General features: G+C 37.7%; 1 protein-coding gene and 1 long non-coding RNA gene across 5 annotated transcripts in view; one reads left to right on the top strand and one right to left on the bottom strand.

The window, feature by feature from the left end:
- Positions 1–26341, bottom strand: part of LOC100743853 (poly(rC)-binding protein 2) — a 171795-nt gene that overhangs the window by 101773 nt on the left and 43681 nt on the right. For all 4 annotated transcript variants that reach the window (XM_033319348.1, XM_033319349.1, XM_024365824.2 and 1 more), the window contains exon 2: positions 17529–17566. The gene's annotated coding sequence lies outside the window, so the exon portion shown is untranslated. The remainder of the gene's footprint in view (positions 1–17528; positions 17567–26341) is intronic.
- Positions 1988–18903, top strand: LOC112212350. Its single transcript, XR_002946167.2, has 3 exons — positions 1988–2412; positions 17304–17454; positions 18882–18903. It is a non-coding gene; the product is annotated as an uncharacterized LOC112212350 (long non-coding RNA).

The following is a 26341-nucleotide window of genomic DNA, read 5'->3' as shown; positions in this document are numbered from 1 at the left end:
ATTATCACGATTATGTAAATCGATCTGAAAATACACATAGAAATTACAGAATGTTTAATACAAGTATATATTTCGCAGAGAACACAAAAGGATTAAAACGGTCAGTTGTCAATTGTATTGACAAACCTCGATATTCAATGGGACCATCTTTAACTTTGTCACGATCCTCGAGTATTACGTGTTTCTTTTAATCTTTTAACACAAACTGTGTAAAATTCAAATGAGAAATTACACGTATCAATATTCTCTTGCTTATCTCCTTCAAACTTGAGAAATCGTCTAATGACAGAAAAATATGATTTGGTTGAAAATGTCATGTTAAAAATACAGAAAGGCTAATTATCTATATATTATACGTTTAACACGGTTATTTATACTGGATACTAATTCTTTGCTAAATATGTATTTGCAAGAAATATCTTGCAAGTTTTATGTGCATCTTCAGATTAGTTTCAGACTTTGCAAATATAATCATGACAATCGTGCCTCGTTAAAGTTTTCTATGCCAAGTTCTATGACACTTGAAATAACTGATTACCTACTGACTTTATAAAAAAATATTTCGAATAAAATTTACCATATTCGATAGGCCTGATTAGGTGAAATATGGTTTGACTTTTTAACACCTTATATTTCTTATATTACGAAGGTAATCTTGAGTTTTTAATACGGCGCCGTATATTTTTTAATCGGTTCAGTTCTGACATTCTCGAAAAAGAAAAGAACAAAAAGATTAATCTATTTATACCGAAGATATGCTAAATTAAATTCCTCGAGAACGTATGAAAGACGAGGGAAGACGCTAGAAACACTCGTCTTCTTCGTCTGCGTATTATTTCTCACTCTATCCCGTTCTCCATTTCTATTTTCCTTCTTTTTCAAACAAGATTTTTTCTCATTTCTTTACACGTACCGTTATCTTACCTTCTCTGATAGTTCGCTGCTCTTTGTCCATTTTCCCTTTTTCCCTCATCCTTTCCCATTCTGTTGCACGTATTCTTTTTCTTTTGTTCCCGTTTCACCCATACCATACGCGCGTTTCTCCTTTTTTCACCCTTCGTTCTCCCTCACACAGACACATAAATACTCCATTTTACATTCATTCGCCCGCCTCCGCGTTCTCCTCTCTTTGTTGGCCTCTCTAATCCGCACGTACAGACCGGCCGAATAAAAAATAACGAGTAATGTACATGCAATAACTCGCGCGTTCTTTTTGTTTTTCTTATCTCGGTATTGCAGAATTTGCGTCTAAAAATAAGCCGAATCGATTATCCGTACGTGTTGTGCGGAATTCGACTGAAACTACCGCTTGAAACTTTTTATCGCGGTTTATAGGGGGTTAATTTAGTAGTTTTGAACAGAATTCTCTTTACACGTGCTCGATTCACATGCTCGTGTCACGATCTTCTTTCTATAAATTGATCTATCCGATGTTGATACAAGTAAGTGTACGAATTGTAGGTGTACGAATTTGCGCAACGAGCATTTTAAATATTCGCATTTTCAAATGTGAATACATTTTCTAGAACCTACAACCTAGATTCGCTGGTTTGCCATGTCGTATACGTAAAATAAATGATATTCCTCTAATCTTTTTAGGTCATTCCATATCAGGAAATTAGCAAACGTCTACTCGATCACACATACTCGGTATTTTAACCAAGTGTCCATATGTCACGAATCTTCGAGCTTGACTTCCTCAAGAAGCTTTATACGAGCAAATTTTATCCCATAGTTCCGACTCATTTTTAGGACAATCTCCTGTCCGATAAAACCACCCTCGTTCAGGGGAAAAATTATCCAACCGCACGTGTATCCGAAAAACTGTCAAGTTCGATTTCCCTGAAAACGAGGCTTCGCACGAAGAAATTGTATTTGAAATTTTCGACTTATTTTTGCACACAGAATAATCTTCTGGCCGATTCACGTATCCCTATCCGGTACAAAATCATACAGGGGCACGTCTATTCTGAAAATCATTAGCTTCGATTCACCTGGAAAACGAAGCTCCGAATGAACAAAATTGAGTTCCACATTTCTAACGATTTATTTTCGTACGTAGAATAAGCATTTTTCCTCCAAGCCCTGTTGTTGTCCGGTTGTCGATCTTCTTCCTGGAAACCGGTAATTTAAAGCAAAGCTAACTGCCGTTGTTAGCCGGTTTGAAGATGGTAATTAGTATCGACTCGTATCGACGTGTTTACGCCGTGGAAAGTTCATTTCGCGCGGAACACGAAACTTTGCGACGGCGAAGACGACGATGGCGCGACGACTTACTGCACGCCTGACGTATTTAGTTGCAAATTTTACCAGTTAACCGTATCTGCTGTTTGGAATTCCTGTTCTGCCCGAGACTCGTCTTCTCCATCGCGAGATTCCACTCGAACAATGCGTGTTGATCGACTGACACTGGTAATTAACAGCTCCAAGACGTTTATTTCTCGCGAACCTACCGATTAATCGTTCAACGTTTGTTTAAACCAAAGAATAGATTAAATTTAGACCAAACATTTTATCTTGTTGCCTTCGTTCTATGATACACCCAGTACATTTGGTAAAAGAATTTTATTTAATAATTTGTGTTTTACGATATACTCGGAATGTTGATTAAAGAAAATTTATTTTGCAATCTATGTTTTACGATACAGTCGATTCATTTGGTAAGAGAATTTAGTTTTCAATTTTGTTTGTCATATCCGGTTTATGTTTATTTGTCTATTCTCTAAATTCAGATTTTAATATTATTTTTTTCTAGCTATCGAAGATACAAAAGATATCGTATACGTAAGTTAATCAAGTGTAGCTGGACTGTTTAAAAGTTGTTATTTTGGCAGACCAATGGCGATGTAATATCTTTAAACGTAATCGGACGAATCAGATTTCCAGGAAATTCCAAATTACGAAACTCAATTTGTTTAAATGGAGCTACGCGAATTACGTTTCTATCAAATTCGAAATTTCAAAATCGAATTTCTTTACACGAAAGTGTATGGAGTAAATCAAACCGAATTGCAAATTACAAAACTCAGTTTCTTTAAACGCAGCTATAGAAAGTACATTTCCATTAAATCCCAAAATTCAATTCGTTTACGTGAAAGCGCGCGAAACGAATTTCCACCAAATTCCGAATTCTACAATTCAATTTCGTTAAACGGAACCGCACGAATCAAATTCCTGTCAAAAATACAAGTTTCTAAGCGTAATTTCTCTAAATAGAATCGTTGGAAATACAAGATGGATACGGGCGCGAGAGGAGCTTTTCGACTTTGTCGATCAAGAACCGTTAATTATACTTTGTTTAATTAGATTAATTAGACACTTTTGCGATGATCGATAGACGTTTCCACGTAAGTAACGATTCGCGTGTGACCAAATGGCGTAGTATTCTATAACGTCAGTCACTGTATATCGCGTCAATCGTGTTTCGAGTTTCCAAGCTATTTTCGTTGGGAGATCCTTCCAATTTCCAGCGAAACGTCGACTGTCACCGAGCTTCCCGCAGACCATCGGCAAATTTAAATATCGCCCTTAACATTTCAGATGCGTTAATCTAATTTCGCGGATTTAACACGAGGGAAAGGACAAAATCCTAAAATGCAAGCGAAGTAAATTCGATTCAATCCGTCGATAATTCCATTATTCATCATCGTTAACACCTCACGCATTATTAATGTACTGTGCGCCAATCAATATAAATCGTGATATTGTTTCGCTAGCCATTTTAAATTATTAATTTTCCTGGATGTTGCAGAGTTCGAAAGTTTTCGTTGCAGTTCGATGGTTAAATAAAGTCGGGACAGAAATATTCGTAAGTGAAACAGAGATATTACGTCACGACTGACCTCATTGTGGAATTCGAAAGGTTAGTTTTAGACGGCAGATAGTTAAATTTATCGTTAGTCGTGGTAAAAAAAATTTTCATCAAATCCTGTGACGTGCAATCGCGTTCTATCGACGTTTCATTAATACAATATGCAAAATCGAATGTCTTTCATCATCTTCTGCGATACAGCAGTCTGCATATTATTTAAATACAACGGTTGTCGATAATGTAAGAGTATATCAATAATTATGTCAATGATATTCTAAAAGTCTTTACACGAAGACTTCACGAAGAATAAAATTCGTCTCATAAAAATGTTTATATTCTTCTATAGATCGTACTAATGCACGCATATTTTTGGAGTAAATGTTTGCTTTCAAACAGCTCTTTCCTTCGGTGTTAAAACAAAATTATATTTGATAACCGTCGGAATTTAAAAAATAGACATCGCATCATTGAATGACTCGCAGATCTCGCTGTTTGTAGCAATCCGTAGGAATAAATTTTGCTATGCTATTGATATCGATACGTCAGTATGATCATTCGATGAAGAAACTATATGGATCAGCATCTATTTGAATGAAATTTCGCAAATAGATATCGGCACTGGAAAATGAATAATTTATATCCAACCGCGTGCGTAAATACAGTGAATAATTGATGAAACATTTAATAACGAAGAATACACGTTCCGTATGGGATAGTAACTCCACTCGATACTATTCATAGAAAATATAGTGATAATTGTCATTAATCTTGACACGAGACATGTTCGCAATGTAAAACTCTTTACAAAGAATCTTTGTTAATCTACGATTAAATTAAATTCCTTTTCATCCGATCCACGTTCGTATCACTAGGTTTGCTATTATAATATTTATCGTAACTTGGTTTCATGATTCAGACTTCAAACATATCTGCCAATCTAAGATTTGAATTCCAGTTTTCCACTTAATTCGCTCCAAACTTTTTCAGCGAGATTTACAGTTTGCGATGTCACGAGCCAACGTTGCGCAACAATCGCTAATCAATCGTTCATTATGTATAATCAAAATGAAAAATTTATCAGTTATCATTTAACAGGAACTCGGAACAAACATTTCCTTTTATCCATTATTTTTCACCAATCCAAATTTTGCGCGAATCCAAATCGAAACTTCGTTAATCATCATTTCCCACGAATTCGTTCTTCCCATTACTAAAATGTATCGTACGCGAAACGATAATCCCAATTCAATGCACTCTAGACCCCATTACTGCCATTGGCAATATTACGTGTCGACATGGAAGCCTCGAGATCGTCCGTTTCGAAGGCAGACGAAATCCTCCGCGTCTATCGACGAAAAGGAAGCGACGCACTCTGGCGAATTTAATAATTCCAGTCGGGGGTTACCCTTCGGGACCCACGAGATGAAGTTGAACACCGCAGCTTCAGCCTATGTAAGACCACCGAGTGTACGAGTTTATAAGGGATACTTGCTTGAACGCATGGCTGTGTCAGTATACGCCGATGGGGGTTGAAGTTATTCGAAACTGCTGCCTCATAGTTAGTTGAGACGAGCCATCGAGCATTCGTTCGAGCAATGTTCGAGCAAAACTCGTTGCGTAGAAGTAAAAGGAAAACCACAGGTGAACATTTATAAACACACTTATGAATCGCATTTTCTATTTTTCACAGGGAAACGATCTTACGATTCGTTGTCCACCAAACTTCCCCGTTGATTCGCATTCGATCTCGCAATTATGCACACGCTTCCTGTAGGTTTAAAAATTGCCAATCGTCTGTCCCAGTAATTACGTTCCCAAACGAATGCAATGAAATTCAAGGTAACTAACATGGAAAAGGGAACAGCAATTTCCTTGAATTTCGAATATGTTGCAGACATAGGGAAGGTGGTGAGCAAGCTTCGTCTGAGTCGTGGCTCAAGTTCGAGGTTCAAAAGTTACGAGAAAAAGAAAACGGTGCTGGTTACGTTACATTTACTCAGATTCAAGCGATTCGAAATGAAATTGCATATGCATATGCCTAGGATCGTGATTCTAATGGTGCTAAGGTATAATCAGGTCAGCTTAGGTCAGATTTTTTGGACGTTCTGGAGCGCTCAGCCTTCCCAATTTTGGAACCACCATCTGTCTGCGTAATTTAAATATCACCACAACGTCCAAATTTCCATAAATCCACGGTTGTTTCCCGGCGAATGTTGCGAAAGGGTTAAAGGCGAAATCGCGATCCCATCCGCATTATATCCCGGATTTACAAGGTTAATACCGTCGTCGACAGAGAGATCCAGCAAGTAAACTGTACGATGCTCGAATGGGTTCCTTCGTCGCTCGATGACTTAGGGGCAACCCGTAAACTCCGATTATCAGCGTCATTTAGCCCAACAAATCCTGCGTTCACGCGGCTGACAGAAGGCAGCTAAACGAGCACACCAACAAACAGGGATCTCTTTCTGATATCAACTCGGCTTATCCCTGAACGAAATTCCTTTAACTTATTAGACGACGAAGTAGAATATTAGAAGAAAAAATGGATGATACACGGAGCTAGGAAAATTCGTTTCTCTGATTCGAGGGAGATTTTTTGATAAATAGAAGAGAGTCACGAATTTGCGTATTTTAATGTTCTTTTTTCTTTTTTTTTCTGCAATGAATACGTGTTTCTCTGGTTGTTTTCAGGTATTTTTCTCTCTCTCCCTCTCTCACTCTCTCTCTTTTTTTTAAGTGAACAGAAACGTTATGAACTTGTGTGTTTTGGTAATTCAGGTGTGAAAATTGTAGGTTTTTTTTTTATAGTGGTTACGTTTTCTGTTACTGTGATTGGATTTGGAATTTTTAGTTAGCAAATAGAAATGCTAAGAAGCGTTAAGAGTTTGTATGTTTTAGTAATTAGGACGCAAAGATATAATCTTTTCATAGCGGTTACGTCTTCTGTTTCTCTAATTGGTTTTGGAACTTTTGAAAAATTTGTGTGTCTTAGCTATTTGAAAGTAAAGATCATGTTTCTTTATGGTAACCATATCTTCTCTTCCACTCTGCATCTCTTCGGAATCTTTTGATAAATAAAAGAGCTACGAATGTAGCTTGTATTTTATTCGTTTGTTCATTAATTATCAAAATTTTGGGAATGAAGAAGTTCGATGATCTAAGAACTTTCTCGTATCTATATCCTCAAACTCTTCCTTCGTCATTCCTAAAAAATTCTCTTAATTAATCTTAACAAAATCTACTCCCAGAAAAATATATATAATACGACCAGCGATGATACCGATTCTTATCACTTCCACAGAATAAACTTTATTACGAAGCCAGATTAGAAAGTTCCCGGAATCGTCGCTAGGAGTTGCTTTATTTTTTACTGTTATCGTCATTCCGGAAATCTGCTCGATTCCTGTTCAATCTGTCCACGTATACCGTGTAAACTTTAGTTGCGTACTTTACCTACTTTACTTACTTTACTTGCTTTAGTTACTTCATTTACTTTACCTTTTAGTTTGCGTACTTTAAGTGCGTGACCTATAACCGCGATCTTTCGGAAATGAAGTCGCGAACTCAGACTAAAGACGCGTAACTCCTCGTTTCATTATGACAAATTAATCGACAGTGTTTCACGGTGACCAGAGGGCAAGATCTCCAGCTGGAACACTCGGTTGCAGAGTAAGATGTTTCTGTGGCTAAATGGTTGCATTAAAAGTTCCTTCGAGGCGAAGTTCCCTTCAACTACTGTAGTCTTGGCTCTGCAAGTCTCCTGTTGATGGATATTGTTCTCCAAGCAGTCGTGTAACACGACGGACGAGGAATTTCTTACGTGAACAGTGTAACACGGAGAGTTTAATAATGCACTGGAGACATGGCCACTTTTGTTTGCTCTTGAGTCCAGACTTAAGAAAAAAGTTGAACGTTGTCTCGTAAGGATGAAAGAATGATGGTTGTACCATAGCCTTTTTACGATGAAAGAAAGTATTGCTTGGATGTTATCTTGTAACGATGAAAGAGAGCGATCTACGTATTCCTAGAATTTTCTTCTTGTTCTTGAAACAGCATCGAACAAATACGAGAAATTTCAAATATTTTGCCACGTCGATTTTTCGATATCAACAATTCATAAAAGTCGATATTAAAACACCGTATACACATGCACGATGTGCCGAATAAAAGATGCATATAAAAATCAAATTAGATTTAAAGTCAATTAAACCGGACGCACAACTTTTATTTGGAACGTACCTTCTCGTTATATTTTTCGCGTATGTATAAATATACGTAAATCCGATCAATAAATTTGCCAAACACAAATGCACCAACATATTCGTATACAGATACGTATGGACACATAGTAGAAATAGCAAGATTCTCATCACTGGAAACCTATCTTCCTTCCGAATCAAACGTTGTCCAAAGGAAAATACCAACTAAAATACACCGTACACGAGGTAAAAAATGAATACAGGATACATATCCAAAGTGGAACAAGTACATCGATAGAACGTCCAATACTGCCAAGACGCATTCCCGACGAAGGAGGCAAGGATTTTAAGGGACTGCAGGAAATCCGTAGACGAAAAGCTGGGCCAAAGCTCTCTCTCGGAGGAGTTGGCGAAAAAACCTCTTGCGGGAGCACATTAACAAATACCATTCGACCTGGTTTCATCTTCGTCGAGCCGGAGAAACGGTCAATAATCCAGCTAAATCTCCATACAACTGTTAACAGCTCTGTCTGACCGATCGTACAGTCGGTGGAAGCGATACACTCAGATTCTCAATGTAACTGTTTCCTCGTCCAATAATCCTCAGTTCACCTTTACAGTCAACTTTTGCTGGAAAATTGATCTCTTAAAATTGATGATCCTTGATCGTACAATCGGTAGAAGCTATACACTTCAATGTATTAATATAGTAGTTCTCAGTTCACTTTTTGAGAATTCTTTTTAAAAGTGGACGATACGATCTTACACGGAAAGATTGGCGAGATGTAACACGAAGATCTGTGATGATCGAATATAAAGACACGACGCAACCGTTGCGTCTTTGTATTTATGAGTTTCGGTGATATTAAGATAGAATTAGGATTGAATAAAATTAGATTGAAGAAGGTAAAAAAGCGATGAACAGTGATCGTCGTCTAGAGAGGCTTCTGACAAAAATGTAAATGTACAAGTGGAATAACCGCATCTTTTTCACTGACTGTACCCGTCTATCGCGAGTCGAAGAAAGGTTGGCTGGCAGAATCTCGGCAAGAGGGTCAGAGCAGGGAAAAGGGCGACGTTGAAAGTTCGTGAAAGGATATCCACGGACTGGTTTTCATTTGAATATCGGGGAAAGGTCTGTAGCAGATAATATGTTATATATTGTGTCCTACTATGTGCTACGATATTGTAGCAGTTAAGCTTACATCTTATCGTTCGATGAAGAGAGTTCGCCGAGCTATAGATGGGAAAGTCATGAAGCGAAATGGTGCACGTGTTATTCAATAGGACGATACTTCTAAGAATTCCATCATATCTCAGCCATACAAAATTCTAAGCACTCGTGTCAATCGATGAAACGTTAATTCTACGAGGGATTAATAATTCTAATAATTCTGGTAATAGAAAAAATATTGCCGTCATATTTATCTGAAATTTTGCTGCAAAATTTGCGGCGATAGCATCGACTATTGAGTCAAAATAATCACATCGAACTTTCTAGCGTTACAACCATTTTATATCATCGATCTAAAATTCTTCATTAATCATGCACAAGCCTTGGTTAAGCCTCCACTTTCAAATCTTCCTCTATCGCCAATTTTTCTCAGAATTCGCTCGTAAATTACCGTCGCAAAGATCAAGTCGAAACTATATTCGCGCGAATCGATAAAACATTAACTCTACGAAAAATGGTAATTAATAACTCAAGTAATTCTATGATAAAGTATCGCTAGCAAGTTTGTGTTAAATTTCGCTATAAATTTACGGTAATAGCACGGAGCAATTTTCGTTAACGGGGGCGAAGATAATCATAGTGGTCATTTTAATACTAAAACCATTTTATATCGCCGTGCTAAAATTCCTCGCCCATCATCCACAAGCCTTCTTCGACCCTCCATCTTCAATTCTTTCTCCACCACCAATTTTCTTTAAAGTTCGATCACCACTCGCCCTCGCAAAATTCAAACTAAGGCTACACTACCGTACAAAATACATACTTCTGAATTCCACTTAAATTCCGCTACAAACTCGCGACAACAACACTACCCTAATTTAACTAATTGCATGTTAACAAATCTAGAAAATTTTCAATAATCTTCAGGAACGAGTCCTGACAATTCCAGTAGCGAATCCAGTGCCAGTTCTTCCCGGTACCAAGACAATTTCATGCTAGCGATGTGAAAATTCCTCGCCAACCATCTACGACTCATCCTCCATCCTCGATCGTCGGATCTTCCTCCATCAGCCATCTTCCCCGTAATTCGATCACCACATCGGTCTCGCAAAATTCGAACGAAAGGCAGTCCGCTGGCTCGAAGGAACGCGGCAATTAATCCTGATCCCTGGCGGAAACAGGCGGAATCTCTTCGCCGCGAGTCTCGCGGAAGAGACGAGGTGGTCGATGAAAATGGAAAATTCGGCGGCTAGGAAATGAGAATGCCCGCGGCTGCCGGGTAATAACGCCTCCGAAGACGATGAGGCGGAAGTTTCGGAAATGGAAAGGGCCAGGGGCGGAAGGGTAGGGGGTTGGCTAGGGGTGCATCGTCGGAAGGGGCTTGGGTATTGATTTACGGCGCGGAATTTCGGCTGATTACACGTGGCAACCCCCGGAAAAAAAAAAGAATGAAAGGAAAGAAAAAAGAAAAGAAAGAGATCGACAGAGCCGCCGATATGGAGGCCGCGAACGAGTTGTATAACGGGACCGCCGTCTCGAGTGCAGACCCTTCGCGCTCCAGCGAGCTCATCTCGTTTCGCGTCGGATAATTTGAATTAAGTCGGAAGAACCGGCTGCCCTCGTTGAATACGTACACCTGCCTTTTATCGTTGTAGCTGCGATCGTTGCGAACTTCGCCACAGGATCATACAGAATCGCATTTTCTTTTCGAAAGCTCGTGCGTGAAAATTGCGTTTGAACGCGCCTGCAGACTACGTTCCATATAATTTTGTGTTTTGCGACGTATCGGTTGGTTGGTTGGCTCGGAATGTACGGAACATTGGTGATATTTATATAATTCTTCAATTTTGCATTTGGTTTGAAACGTTCCAAACGTTGGCCTTCGTCGATATTTTCATTTTACAATTTTTTATTACCCTTCTCGTTGAGACATACGTTCTATGTAAAACTGGTAAAAGGGGAATAATAACAGTGGACGTGGTAATTGTACCAAGAGAATTTACATAAATATTGTAGAAATTCACACGGCTAAATATTCACAATTTAGTATAACGTTAATTATGCTAAATAAACTGCCTATCTCCAGTACTTATCGAATTATTTCTCTTGCTCTTCCTCTTCGTTACTATCGCCCGCGAATTACCACCTTCATTTGTATTACAATGAAGTAAAACATCCACGTTGTAATCCATTTTCTGCTCAATTCAGACGAATCTTACATTTTATCTGTGGAGCTCCCTACAAAATCTAAAGTTTTAACAACGTTCTTCATAGTCTAGAAAAAGGTTAATGTTCAGTGTAGCAAAGAATTCTCTTTCTGCTTTAATTCATAAAAATTCCCCCTCGAAAGGTCAAGAAAAATCCTTTTGTTCAAGCGTCTTTGGTGTAACGTGTGTGTGTGTATGTGTATTAGGTATAATCTTATCGAAGTCTAGTTCTTTATCTTTATCTTATATTGTACATTAAAGCAGTTCGTGTAATTTATGCTCTAATTCATGTTTGTATCCTATATCTGTAAAATAAATCGATAAAAGAATTTTATTTTTATTATTTTATTAGGCCTTGCGCCTACTGAAATATCCATTATCCACTGGCTGGACTAATCTGACGAAGTCCGAGAAATGCGAGGAAACTTGGAAACTATGAATTTTCAATTTATGCATGTTGACAGTTCACCATATGATTACACGATGGCTTGCATACAATTTCTCGTTGCTTCGCTAAATGCAAATGGTTGCAAGGCTTTGCATCAGATTATCCAACCGATGACAATGAATACCAACGATGATGGTTCCGTCGGATTTGCAAGATTTAGCCACAGATTGCTGTGTTTATATGATTTATCGTTTCATCGACTACCGAGACAACTTTAATTCCGGACTTTATTCCTCCGTTCGATAATTGCTCCAGTTAATCGCAACTTACCAATGAAAAGGAATAATCTTATTCTTGAATTCACATCGATACCGTGTCAGAAAAATTATCCAGCGTCGTTCAATGACTTCTACGTATCAATTTTATCACTTCTTTCTTTCTTCCTCTCTGTGACATTTAATTGTCAGATTAAAACCAAGCAATTGTCACCATCAACCTACTGTACGTAATCTTTGATCTCTCTCCAATTTCTCTGAATCGTAGAGTGAAATTTTTTATTAAACGTATAACGCGATTAGATTCTACGTTCTTATCGCAGATACGCGCGTGCACGTGTCTCATGCAGTATCATCTTGAATTATCTTTCGCTTACAAGCAACGTCACTTTTTCCCCTTCGTTATCTTCGCTTCACATTGACTCACGGATTCCTATGCACCGGCTGCGTCCACAAATCTAACGTATCGTTTAATCTAAGATCACGATGAACATATGCGCACCTGCTACCTATCATACGTCATACAGGTGTCACGAGACGCGTATCTCCGTGTGATAGCAGCCTAAAGCGGCCGTAAGAGAGTCGCGTAAAGCCAGGATGATCCCTTCTTTTCTTTCTCTCTGGCTGCGAAACTCACCTTGTGTACAAAGAACTTGCGAAGAGCGGCGGCATTCGGCGAATGAAAGCAGCCTCCGACCAACGAATCCCCGTAATTAACATTCTTATTTGCCGTAGGCTCGGCTGTTCCGCTAGATGACGGAAGTTCACCGAGGAACCGGACGAAGAAGCCGGGCGATATTGTCCGCGGAAGAGGTCGATTAGATAATTAACCGACGTGGAGCACCGGTTCCCAGTGGAACTTCCCTGTTCTTTCGCGGAGCATCAGCTCCGCTCCGAGGATTCCTCTCGACTGTCTCGCGACGCCATTGTATCCGGAACGTGGTCTTTTCTCCCTGCCAGGTTTAATTAAAACTGGCCAGGGAGAACGAGTCTGTTTATTTTTCACCGTTTATAGATCGACGCAGATTCGCCCGGTTACTCGAAGCTTTTCAGACGCTCCACAGTCGCTCTGCCACGTGAGGAACTAATCGGCTGAAACGGTGCACAGACTAAAAAGAGCAGCGTCATATGGTGAGGCGAAAAGGCCACTCGTTCGACGAAGAATTTGGGCGCCAGTTAAGGTTGGGGGTTGTTCAGCGAGGGTTAGAACTTTTCAAGTGTGTGAAAGGCGAATGGATATTAGAGTGGAGGATCGCTTTTGTGGGAATGGAGATTTTCTGAATCTGATCCACGCGGAGACTAAATTTAAAGAACAGTGTCAGGTGAAAGGATCACTTGCTCGATCAACATCCTTCGGGTTACGTAGTTAGGGTTGAAGAGTCGTTTGGTAAGTGGGTTTCGGGCTAGTTCGAAGCGGAAAGTATGAAACGTGGGAAAGGTGAATGGAAGCCATGTAGAAAGTGGAGGATTGTTTTTATGGGAATGCGAGTTTTCTGAATGTAATCGAAATCGAGTCTCAATTTAAAGAACAAAGTCAGGTAAGAAGATCACTCGCTTGACGAAGATTTTTCCAGACACGAAGTTGGCATCGAAGTGTTGTTTGGTAAGTGGAAAAGGTTTCCGGTTTAATTCGAACATGAAACGAAACGAAGATTATTTTTGTGGGAATGGAAGTTTTCTGCCAACACTTCCTGTTAGTCTCTCCTTGAATATTTAATATTTCGAATTTTAGAAGCACTAAGAAACTTACAAGCAATAAAAGAAAATTTTAACAAATTCCATACATTTTTATAGACGATAAACGAACAATTTTACAGCGATCATAGAAGACTGAACATTTTTGCGTAACATCGAGAAGATCATTTAAAGACGCGCAAGATATTCAGCGAACGAAAGTAAAAATTACGCTCGAATTTAATTTGTGGTTTGATGAAGATTGAATTATTTGAAATGAATAGAAAAGATTTCCGATATCCGATACTGCTGCTGAATTTATCAGAAAGAAAGAGCCGGGGTTTCGTACTTACTACGTACTTCTTTTGTACGAGGTGCTCTGTATTCAAGAAACTACCGCTGAATCGTTATTATTGCGCGTCTTCTAACAAGTGAACTCTTCCTAAGTGAACTTGCCGAAGAGGTAATTAGATCTCCAGGAACAATGGGGAAGCCTTGAAATTCTTCGGTGTAATTCTAACAGATTCTGTTAAAGAAAAGTTCCGATGCTACGGAACTAAAGATAATATCCGAAATTCTATAAGTTGTTCCGAGTCGGCTCCAAACAGATAAATGTTGTGCACCGTGTACTTAGCAAAACTCAAAGTTCACATTAAACAAAGTTATTTATATATCAGAAAGAAAGAGAGAGAAAGAGAGAGATAGGGAGAGAGGAGGAACGGAAAAGAATTTCATTAAAAATATAACGAAAACAGATGCACGTATCTTTAAAGCTTCTCTTTTGTGAAAAATATTTCTTTGTTAATTGTAACAGCATTCTGTAAAACAAAGTAATGAAAAATATTTACGGATGCATGCGGAACTTCGAGATATAAAATTTTCCCTAGCCCAGAGCTGTATCTACATGTTACAGTTACTTTTTACCGACGTGTAAAACAAAAGTAATTTGCATTCGAGCGTTTAAGTCTACGTTTAGCAAGCGAGCAATAATCTACGCTTTTCGTTCGAGCTACAAAATAGGAAAAATGTGTTGCGTTCCCTCTGTCTTTAATATTAATTTCAACAGAAAAATTCTCTTCTTTAGAAGGATTTAATTGTAATAAAATTTTGTCTCCTTCCCTATACGATACGTTCATCTCTTTCATTTTTCAAACGCTAATCCGGAATAATGGGATAGGTTGAATTAAAATGGCTTGCTCTCGCCTCGACAGCATCTTATTTATCACGATCTAATTTCCGCTAATTTACTCGTAAGCTAGCATTTAAATTTGTTAAGCACTTAAACGCCACCATAATTTTTTCAACGATGCAATACGACGCAATCCCTATACACTTTTATTACGATCGTTTCGAATTTATTATAACTGTAACGTTTATGATAATTTCCCGTTATCAATTATCCCGTAAACAATATTTCAAGCGTATGAAAATATCATTATTTCAAATATTCAAGAGTTTAATCGAGTTTCATTTCAAATGAATTCCCTGCAGCGCAATATAAGACGAATAATTATTCGAAATGTGGAAAAATAACTGCAACTTTTACTTTTATTAATTTTCCATAACGAAATAATATAACGATGAACGTATAATTTGAAATGAAATTTTCAAATCAATCACTTGACCGAGCCTGCTAAGGTTAGCGTTAAATTATTCCTGCGCAAAATGTCCCTAGATCTTCGATATTGCTTTTGATTACAGATGCTACGTTGCATCGTAATTCACGCGTTTCGTGCGTGCATTATACTAGGATTAATTACGCAGATGTTTCCATTAAACGACGCGCGACAGAATATCAGATCCCGTGATCCATATTAAACGTCGTGCTAGGGAATTTTTCAGGGAAGCGCCGACTGAATAAACGCGGCTCGCTCTTTATTAGTAATTACACGCATGCACAACATTTGATCGGCAAAGCATTACGTGCCTGGCGATGTTAATACGCGCTTCACTCAGCTCGATATCGATCTCGTGTTAACCCAATTTCGAATCGAGTTTTCTCGTTTATGAAATAGTGAATTTATCGAGCGATCGGAAAAGTTACTAAAACGACGTTCGTGAAATAAGCCCGGTTTTACATTACGCGAAAAACGATATTTAAGATCGTTTAAGGGGGATTATTGATCACGTAAAATACAGATATTCAAATATCTCAAGCATGAAAAATCCAGTACGCGCAATAAAATTAATATTTCCGATATTGTACCGCGTACACTTTGTCCAAAAGTAGTGTAGGTTCTTTGTTATTTATTAGTTCATTTCAAATGGATTAAACAGGTGTTAGTTAAACAGGGAACCATGGTTGTTTAACGTGAACTAAATACAATAACGTACTAAAATTTAGACAACTAAATAGTTAATTTGCAACTCTCTCTCTCTCACTCACTCTCACGCGGATCACATTCTCTCGACAACGCAATTCGCACTCTCTGACTTCTCAACTAACACTGACTGTTAATTCGTCTTTCTCCCTTAGCATCCCTTTGTCTTTTCGGCACTTGGGTTTTCTCGCGATATTGTTTATGGTTCACCCGGATCTCTTAGGCCTTTCGTTCACGATACTACAATAGAAAATCTATGAACGCAATAGAAATGATAAATAATCGGTTAAAAGACAACGAAAATATTTCTGTTGCTTTTAAACAATTAGAATTTTAGTCAAGCTGCAGCAGCAAGTATTGAGAAATCTATGTAGTTGTTAATAAAAACGTATTTTTAAACTACAGCAGAGGTTTGTTAAATTTAAACGTCATCCTTTTTGCACGAACTTTTAACTCCAAGCAGAGAACTTTTTTTATTCTTTTTTCCAGAGCGGATACTGTTAAATAAAGCTGGTAAATATACAGTTTGTATTTCGTTCTGATCAATCGTTCTGACTTCTATACAATTACATTTGAATATATGAATATCGATTAAATTTCCAGTTATTTAAATAGACTGATTTAAAACAGTCTCCCTGTGATAGCTAATAAATCATACGATGAAGGTTAAACAACGAGAATTAAAGAGTGCAGTAGTTTTCTGTTAATATTCGAACAACAGGTTTAATAGTAAAACCTTTCATATGTTACTCTTCGCAATTAATCTCCATATTTTAAATAAATTTCCTAAATAAAAAAAGAAAAATAAATAGAATAAAATAAAAAATTCCTAAAGTTGAAGATCAGATTGAAGATGTATAAACTGCAACAAGTAACTTCTCTCACTTCCAATGAAAATTTAATTTACCAACTTCTTTCGTTGAAAACAGAATTTGTATTCTGCCTTTATTCGGAAAAAATCAACGTGCACGTGAAATTTAAAGAAATTTCGAGATCTTTTGGCGAACCATACTCGATCGAATCCTCTTCCTCGCTTCTGGGAAGTTTATTTAACTCGATGGGAATCGAATTTAGTCGCATGCCTCCGGAACGTTTGTTTGATTCAAACCATATCGAATTCTTCCGTAATTCACGACGATCCGTTTAATGGGGAGAAAATTGAATTTCTCTGTAGTTTCTGGAAGACCAGTTTCGCTCGTACGATATCGTCCGAAATTGGGATTCTTTTAACTTCGTTTTTTTTTTTTTTTTTAGATTGTCGAATTCTTCCATTTTGGAGAACCGAGTCACTTTCATTCGACGAGAAGTTGAAGAATTTGAAGAAGAAGATCCACTTAAGATCTTAATGTATTATTGATATAAATATTTACGAATGAAGATGGACGTTACGTGGAAAAATTCGACGGTATGTGGCATTTTTGTTCAGGAAAAATGAAAAAGCCATTACATATGAATTTTCAATTGCGATAAAACACTTACCAGGATAACTCGATATTCTTCTTGTACGACAAAGATATCTGAAAGAAGAAAAGGGAAAAGTTGTACTAATTTTTGTAAAAAAACCATATTAATTTACATAATCGCGTATCTATCTATTTCCAGTAGAAATATTTCGTTTATTTCTTCTCATTTTTAAAATACTTTTATTCTGCACGCTGTTTGTCTGAGAAATTCTTCCAGGTTTCAATATCGATACTCCACTAATTTTTTTAAATTACCTCGACATCTTTTTCCCTTCAAAAGTCTGAAATATTTAATTAAAATTGTACTTTAACTGTCTTCTCATAATTTTTAACTCACGAAAGAGATTCAAACATGCGTTCGAAAAGATTGCATTCGACGTTATACAGCGGAGAGAGAATCGTCCTCCTTTCGCATGCCCTTTAATTCCTTATTTTGGCTAACGAAGTACACGTTGCCCAGAAACCTAATCGCTTTAACGAACAAAAAGAGCGCAACTGCAGGCTCTCAGTCGGTAAACATTTTCGTCAGGTTTCTTTGTGAAAAAGTGCCGCGTTTCCACGCGTCTGGTTTGTTCTTTTCGCGACATTGTTTACTTTAGTTTTCCAACAATTCGTTTTTGTGTTTCGTGATTCGAATGAAGAAAAGAAAGAGAGAAATTGAAGTAAAAAACGAGGAGAAATAGAGAAAAGGATAAACGGGGAAGACAGAAAAGGAAAAAAGAGCGGAGGAAAACAATAGTTTGGCGAAAGCGTCGATACGAAATTGAACAGGAAATTTCGCGGGAGAGCAACTCGGTGGTAAACGTGGCTCGTTTTACATCGAACAGGAAATCGAAGTTATCGAGTTTTCTCTCGCGGTAACAACCGTTTCGATAATCCGGCGGGCGCGGGGCACGGGGCTGAAAAGGAAAGAACGAAAAAAAGAATGGGAATTCGATCGACAATAAACGCGAAACAGCTCGAATCTCGACTAACGAATTTCAATTCGCTGAAAAAACACCACGTGTGTTTAATCTGACGATTTCTGTTCCGCTTGCCAAAAAATTCCCGCAAGTCCGAGCGTGGACGAGGACAGCTCTTTGCTGAATCAAAAATCTTGAAAAATAAAATACACGAAAATTTATAACGTGTTAGAAAAAGAAAGAAAAAAAGAAAAGTGTTTTTAAGCGATTTGACGTACAAATTAAACATAGGTTTGATATATATATTTTTATGGCGTTAATCAACATCAAAATTGGAAAATACAGAGATGCGAGAATTTATCCGGACAGTGGACCATTACGAAGATACAAATTTTTATCTCTATAACTTAAGGAGAGGAAATATTATTAAATGTTGTCAGTAGTGTTTTACTTTTGACATTTTCTAGATTTTCGCATACTATGGACTGTCACTCAAAAGTTTGCAGCATCGTCTTCGAAAGAGACAAACTTTTTCGTAAATTTTTCGACGAATAAGAGTATTATCGTTAGACTGCTGACTTTTATAAACATTCACGTTTTCGAGAATACAATCGAGAAATTAAAATCTCCATGGAGAATTATTTTTCCTGCCAAATATTAATAGAAAGAACCTTCAACATTTTATATGTTTCTTCGTTAATATTCGTATTACAGTTTGCACTTCTTCATTTCTTCTCAATGCATGAAATATCTATTTATTTAAGAAGTCGTCGTTTCCTTTGAAATTCTAACACGTGCCGAACATTGTCCAGAAATGCGTAAATATCCATAATCTAGTAATTATTCAATAATAAATAAGAGAGAAATAAATAGGAGAAAAGGTCGATCCCACGAAAATGTAAGTATGACGTAGGATATGCAAAATGAATTTCATCATCGTCGGTAGAATATCAAGGATTTGGCAATGCAAAACCAGACGACGATTTACGCGCGCATCAAAAAGCCCCGAAACAAAGGCGGGGGGAGGTAGGAGGGGCACGCACGCGCGTGGAATTTGGCACAATCAATAAACGGCATTTGGCAGTGGGCGAGTTTGATTCAAAATTGCAAGACCACCGACGACGCTTCCGGTTCCTCGAACGCAAGATTTACGCGCGAGACGCCGCATAGCGCCATCATCGCCACTCTATTCTCGCCTCGAGATGATGTTGAGCGCTGTTGAGCGAGTTTGTCGTTCCTTTGGTCACTTTTCAAATAATTATGCAACATATCATTGCCGAACTGTATTTGCTCTAATGGACGTGGCGATATTCTTTTCGCGTTATGTATACTTTTTGTTGGCGAACGTTAACCCACTGGGAAATTTCGGCAAAAAGACAAATTTTCAACAACAATTTTTCCATTTCCATGTTGATTAATTTTCGATACAATTAAGAACCTAGCAATTAGTGCGCAGTTCCAGTATCGGGACCAACGCCGAATTCCCCCAGCGCATTTCATAGATAAATATACAATAACAACTAATAACAGATAAATAAAATAAACAACTAATAGCAACAAGATGAATAAAACTAAAATATACAGAACGTATATGTACGGCGTCAAAATTCGATAAAATATACAGAACGTATAATATACACGTTGGCCGAACTCAAAGGGTTCACACAATATTGGGTCGTATAGTATATTTAAACTCTAATATACTTCGACACACGATATATTTGAACTTTAATTTACCATTTAATTTAACAAAATAATATGTAGATTATTTACGCATTATGCGTTATTTTATCGCTCGATGCTTAATTACGTCGTAACCCTTTCTTAAGAAAAAGCTGGCTGTTCACGGTAGCTCAAGTATCAAATCTTCCACGTGTTGCATAATATGGCACATATTGTTACATGTATAACGATAGAAAATGGTTAGCAGGCAATCGAAGCGGCTTTTAGAATGCGTCACGTGCGTGTGACGTTTGGCAGCAGCTGTGGAAAGCAACTAGTGCGTCACACGTGTGTGACGCATGGTAGCGAAAAGGTTAAATAACGCACAAATCCGATCTTCGTTGTAAATCGCACAAAATATGCATATCCAATAAAGTTGGAAATCGCATCAGCCAACTCTTGTCCTCGTCTTACCACGATCACTTACGTAAAAGTACGGCGACAGAACGCGATTAATTAAACTTGCGCCAATTATTTCAAAGTGACTGGATGCAGCTTCCTAATGCCATGCTGCACAAAGCGTGTTCGAAGGGACCTGGTTGTTGAAATCCTTCGTTCATTCGAGCCGGCAGTCAAAGAATTGTTTCAGGGAGAAAAGGAATTGGACAGCGATGGAATAAAGACACAGCAGGCCAGACGGAATTGTTCGGGAATTACTGAGATTACTCGAGGAATCAAGGGGGTGGAACAGGGTGGCCGAGTATCTCAAATCCGACGAAGTACCAAGAGCCGAAAAATTCACCTGTCCAGCGAAATTTTCATCAACGAAAGGGAGAATGTTGGTTTAGATGACACCATCTATACACATAGATACGCTCCGGAACAAAAATGAGCAGACAGGTGATAGTTGAATATAAATATCGATCAAGTTTCGTTAAATGTACGTCTTGTTTACGCAAAAAAGTCAACATTGTCTTCGATTATTTATTAAACAATTTATATATACTGTATAGTATACTGTAAGAATATACGAAACCTATTTCAGCAGATGATTGTAGATTTAAAAACGACGAAAAAGCTTCATATAGACACATGGTCCGGTTGCTTGCGTTTACGAGATGTAACCAAGTAGCTGTTCTGACTTTGTGTTATCTAAATACAATTACAGAAGATGCTCCAAATGATGATTTTGCATTTCAAGGCAACCCGGTAGGCGTCTTATCATGGATTCGGTTACGCTCTGTATAGTTGTCGGTGTTTCCCAAGTTTGTTGGGAAGCTTCTTCGATTCCGAACCTTAGAATTTCAACGTTTCCGATCGATCTATTTACGCTCTATTTGCGCTATTTGTACATATCTCAAAAACGAATACAAATACAGCATACGTTCATGCGAACCATTTTCAATATTCTTAGATGTACGATCATTTGGCAAAGTGGGTCATGCTAGTTCGACTACGTTTCATTGGTATCTTTCGTTACCTGTTCATTTATTTTTATTTCCGATTGTATATAGTACGTGGTACGAGGTATTTGTATTATTTGGTGATTTTCCGAGGTGAAAAATGAGAAGAAATAACGATGGCCATTAGTTGGTCGTAAAATTCAGAGAATACGAGAAAGTCTCGAGGGGCACGGAAGATTGTTTTTCTGTCGAACATCGCCGGAAATGAAGAGTTCCACGGACCTCGGACTCTTTAACGCACTCAGATAAACGTGGAATGATGTAAAAAAAAATATATATCGAATAGAGAAATTGTAGTTTTACCGTGAAAATAAATTTGAGCACGATTTTTCTTTTTTTTCCTTCGTTAAACACCGGTCTCGTTGAACGTATTTAACTTCAATGAATATTTGTTGCTAGAGGAAGTCAAAATATCTATGAAGATTGATATTTCAATCTTCATCAGCAAGGAACGAATAATATGTTCGTTTCCTTTTTCAGATATAATTAATATCACATTTCTGACATGTATTTGACGCTAATTAACATAATCTAGGCGAATGTCGATCAATATCAGAGGTAATTTTGAACAAAAACATATCAAACTACGTAACACGTACATTTTGCATAACCGCAATAATCGTACAGTATACTAATTATTAGTTACATATGTTTCAACCTAAACATTTACTAAGTCGCTAATTATCAATATGAGGTAACGATACATTGTATCTATTAATCATTCTCGTCGAATACAATTGAAGTTTATAAAAATTCTTCCCACGAAACTCCCAGCGTCGTATTTCTCTTGTACCAAACCAGCTCTTAACCAAACACGTTCAAACTTTACTTTTTTCTTGAAAACGAGGCTTCGATAGGAAAAATTCCATCTCACGATCTTCGTTTATTTTCGCACGTACAATAATCTTCTGCTAATTATTTACTCGTATCTCAGCTTTTACAGTTGAAGTATACTTTTGATCAATTTTCCAACTGGATTTCCTCAGAAACCAGGCACACGCAAGAGAGGGGCTGCCGCTTGCCTGTTGTATATTACTTGTAAGAGAAATTTTGATTTTTCCGTTCCTTTTTTCAAAACGTCCAATGCCGAAGATTCGAACTCGCGACTCGTCGTCTTTAATTCTGGGCCTTAACGAGCGTAGCTGTCTGTCCCCAGAAACTAGGCGTCATGTGAACAAATTTTACTCCGTGTCTTCGACATAATTTTTCAATCTACAAAACCCAATCTTTCCCTTAATTACGGACCACCCTGTATACGCAAGAAACAGACGAAACTTTGCATCTAAAATCTTTGGAAGAACAGGCGAGGGAGGAAATGAGAAACGCGTCGCAAATCACGTTGCAACGTTTCCCAAGGCTCGTTGCTGTTACAGGTCTGCCGATTTTTCCAACGGCGTGACAGCAGGTGGACGACAAATCATATGCAACGAACGAAGCGATCGAACGTTGCCAGGCGCGTGTAAAAATCCAGCGAGAGATAATCGAGAGTCTGGATGGGGTGGCGACCGGCCGCTTCCAGAGCCGGCAATTTTTATTCGAAGGGGCGAGCACGGTAAAATGCGATCGGGACGCCCGAGGATATTTACGCGGCAAGATGTCACAGGAAGTCGGTGTACATTTGAATTCGCCGGAGCTTCTCCGGATTTATATTGCGATTCCACGTCGCCGAAACGAAATGTCCTTCCGCAAGACCCTGGCTATCGCTTTTTAAACTGTTCGGGACGACGAGCTTGTTTGAATCGGTCTGCTTTGGATATATGGAAATGATTCTTCGTTTGTTTCGTCGAATATTTAAGAATTGTTGGAATATTTGAAAATTATTGAATTTATTAAAATTTCAATTTCACCGAGATGTCGAGAACGAAGAATATTCTTCGATATTGCGGTTCTTCGGATATTTGCAAATGATTTTTGATATGTTTAGAGCGTGTTGAAAAGCGATTCTCGTGAAAATTATTCGACCATTTTAGGATTATTGAAACGATGCCAAAGTTATTGGAATTGCAACCATTGCTTCTTATACTTTCGATTATATTAAAGAAGTTCGATATTTTAAAGAAGCGGATGAAAATGTTCAAAGGCGTAAGAAATATTAGGATCTCTGTTGAGAATTGATTTTTTTTAGTGGAAATGAATTTTCCCGTGAATTTGAAGTATTATCTTTCGCGAAGATTACGAAACTTTTTGAAAAAAAAGAGGAAAGAACAGATTCTGTTCCAATAGATCTGAAGTATCGTTTCGAAAAATTTCTTAGAATTAGGCACTTTTGTCGGTTTTTAAAGATCTTCACGGTAATAAACGCGTAATTAAATAATTCATCGAATAAAGAATAAAATATACGAGAAAATATCGCAATTTCTTTACGAATTTTTTTTTTCGAGTATTTCGCCGAACCTATCTGATCCTTTCCCTGAAAGTTAGAGGACAAAGTTTGATCGCACGCGAAATTTGTCATAAATTCGTCTGTCGTACTCCTAGAACGTGGCAACTTTGTACGCTATATTTTCGGCGATTTTCAGACTGAATCGCGTAGGAATTCCACCTCGAGACTGGGTATGAGAATCACTTTCGTTGAAGAAGAATCGTTTCGAAGAAAAGAGCGAAAATATGTGGAAAGATAAAGCAACGCGGAAAATATTGCTAGCTGTACTTTAAAAAGCAGTATTTCCAGAAATAGAGAATAAAGCGACGCACCTAGTTCCTTTTTCTGAATAACAAACGAACTACATTTTATAAAATTGACAAATATAAAATCTAGAACTCGGAAAATTGTAGTAATTACTCGCAGAAATATCAAGTAATATATTGTCGAATTATTATGAACGTAATATCCGTCGAATTATATGATACGATAAATAAACACGTGGACGTAAAATCCATATGAAAATACAGATTTCAATAAATAATATTAATAAGATCGATAAAATGCGAAACATTTTGAAACGTTTGCTTACGAGCAACAACATTTTATTCAATATCGTACAAGCAGCTTTCTGCAACGTGTTCATTTCTCCTCTTTGCTTTAGAAATTTTAATCTCGAACAGCAACTTCAATTTTCCAAAGAACTTTGGCTGTAACGTAAACAGAAAACGCAGATAACACAACGAAAGATAAATTTTCGCCGGGAACAGGCAAGTTCTTTAATTATGATGAATAATTAATCTACATGATTAAGGAAAAGTTGGTGCACGTTTAGCTCGTAAACAATCGAAAAAATCTCGGTTATTAGTCATCGGGAAAAAGCGTGGGAGGGAAAAGTTTGAAAGTGAAGGAACTCAGTTGGGGAAGAAAGTTTCACGAGCTCTCGAGATAGAGAACCGGTGTCTGTTTCCTAGTTTCCTGCTGCTAAATGACAGACATTTTCGAGTGAATTAAACGTAGTCTCCCTTTAAATAGCGGCTTTTGCCGCGAGTTCTTCGCGCCTTGTTAAGATCTCATTTCCCAGACTGAAACGTGCAAGATTATAAAAATATGTACGTACTGTATTCGTGTTAATTTCTACCTGATACAATTTTTAATTTCATTCTACTTGTTTCTATTGTACCTCATTATTTTTATTTATTTATTCTTCGAAGTAAAATCCATTCGTTAGTACTGTTTTTCAGTTAAACTGAAAATAATTTGTCACTCGATAATATCAGTATCGAAATTAATAAGAAATAAATTTCGTCGCTTCTACACTTTCCTTGCACAGATAAATCTCATCCTCTCGGTTTCGACGATTTCACGACGAACAAAAGGATCGTTGGATTTGTGATTCGTAAAATTCATTTACGTACAACTTTGCTTCATTGTCGAAATTTGATCAGATAGCATTGTATTCCAATTTAAATTGCAATATGCCTATGAGAATTTATACATAGGGTGTCCAATAATCACTGATACATAATGAAACGAAAATACACGATGAATAAACCGATACTATTTTTATCCGTATTTATACTATCTCGGTTTGCAGATATGTCGTTTTATAAATCAATTTAATAAATTTATCAGAAATCGGACAAAAATTGGAAATTTCCTGCCCTACGACACACCAATATCGCTTGTTTGCGGATGGAATCAAACGTGAATAATCATATCGATTCGATCTACTCGCATCAAATATAATACTCAACTTTGAACGAGAAAATTTTCAAGCAAAGGGTTAAACATAGATGTTATGCGAGAAAAATTCACGTGGTTGTTAGCCGGCGAAGGAGATCCGAGGAAAAATCAACAGAAAACTCGACACAGGCATCCACGCGATCACCGACACCTCGCAGTAGTTGGTAATTCTGTTTGCACGGCAAATCTTTCCCGTTACAAGTTCGAATTCGTTTCGGAGCATGCGAATTTAGTCTCTTTGGAGGGTAAATTGCGAATTCAAAGTTTCTCGCGAGTTTCGTGCCACTTGCGCCACGGGGACAGCCCGCCACCTTCTCCGCTTAACATTTTCCACGGCCATAAAACGAGAAACCGCGTTTTCTATTTAATGTATCGGCCCGGAAACTGTCGACTTTTTCGTTTGTTCGAAATGAAATTCCACGCGAAGAAAGATGGTCGCTACATTATGGAGTTTATCGAACTTTAATACGTGGATGGTCGCAATGGCCATTTGTAACCACCCACGTTACTAAATTTCTTCGAACGATTCAAGATAAGATAAATTTCAGTCGCAACGGGCTGAACAATTTTCAACAACGTGAATCACTTACCTAACATCGTCGAACTTTCATCTTTCACACTGTCATTTTCGATTAAGAATTACCATAGCACTCGAGTGTCTCTGTTGTTTTTGAAGATATGTAAGAACTGTATT

This window comes from Bombus impatiens, unplaced genomic scaffold (assembly GCF_000188095.3).
Source record: "Bombus impatiens unplaced genomic scaffold, BIMP_2.2 scf_0151, whole genome shotgun sequence".
Lineage (NCBI taxonomy): Eukaryota > Metazoa > Arthropoda > Insecta > Hymenoptera > Apidae > Bombus > Bombus impatiens.
The sequence above is the reverse complement of the archived record's forward strand: the minus strand, read 5'-3'. Positions and strand labels throughout refer to the sequence as shown.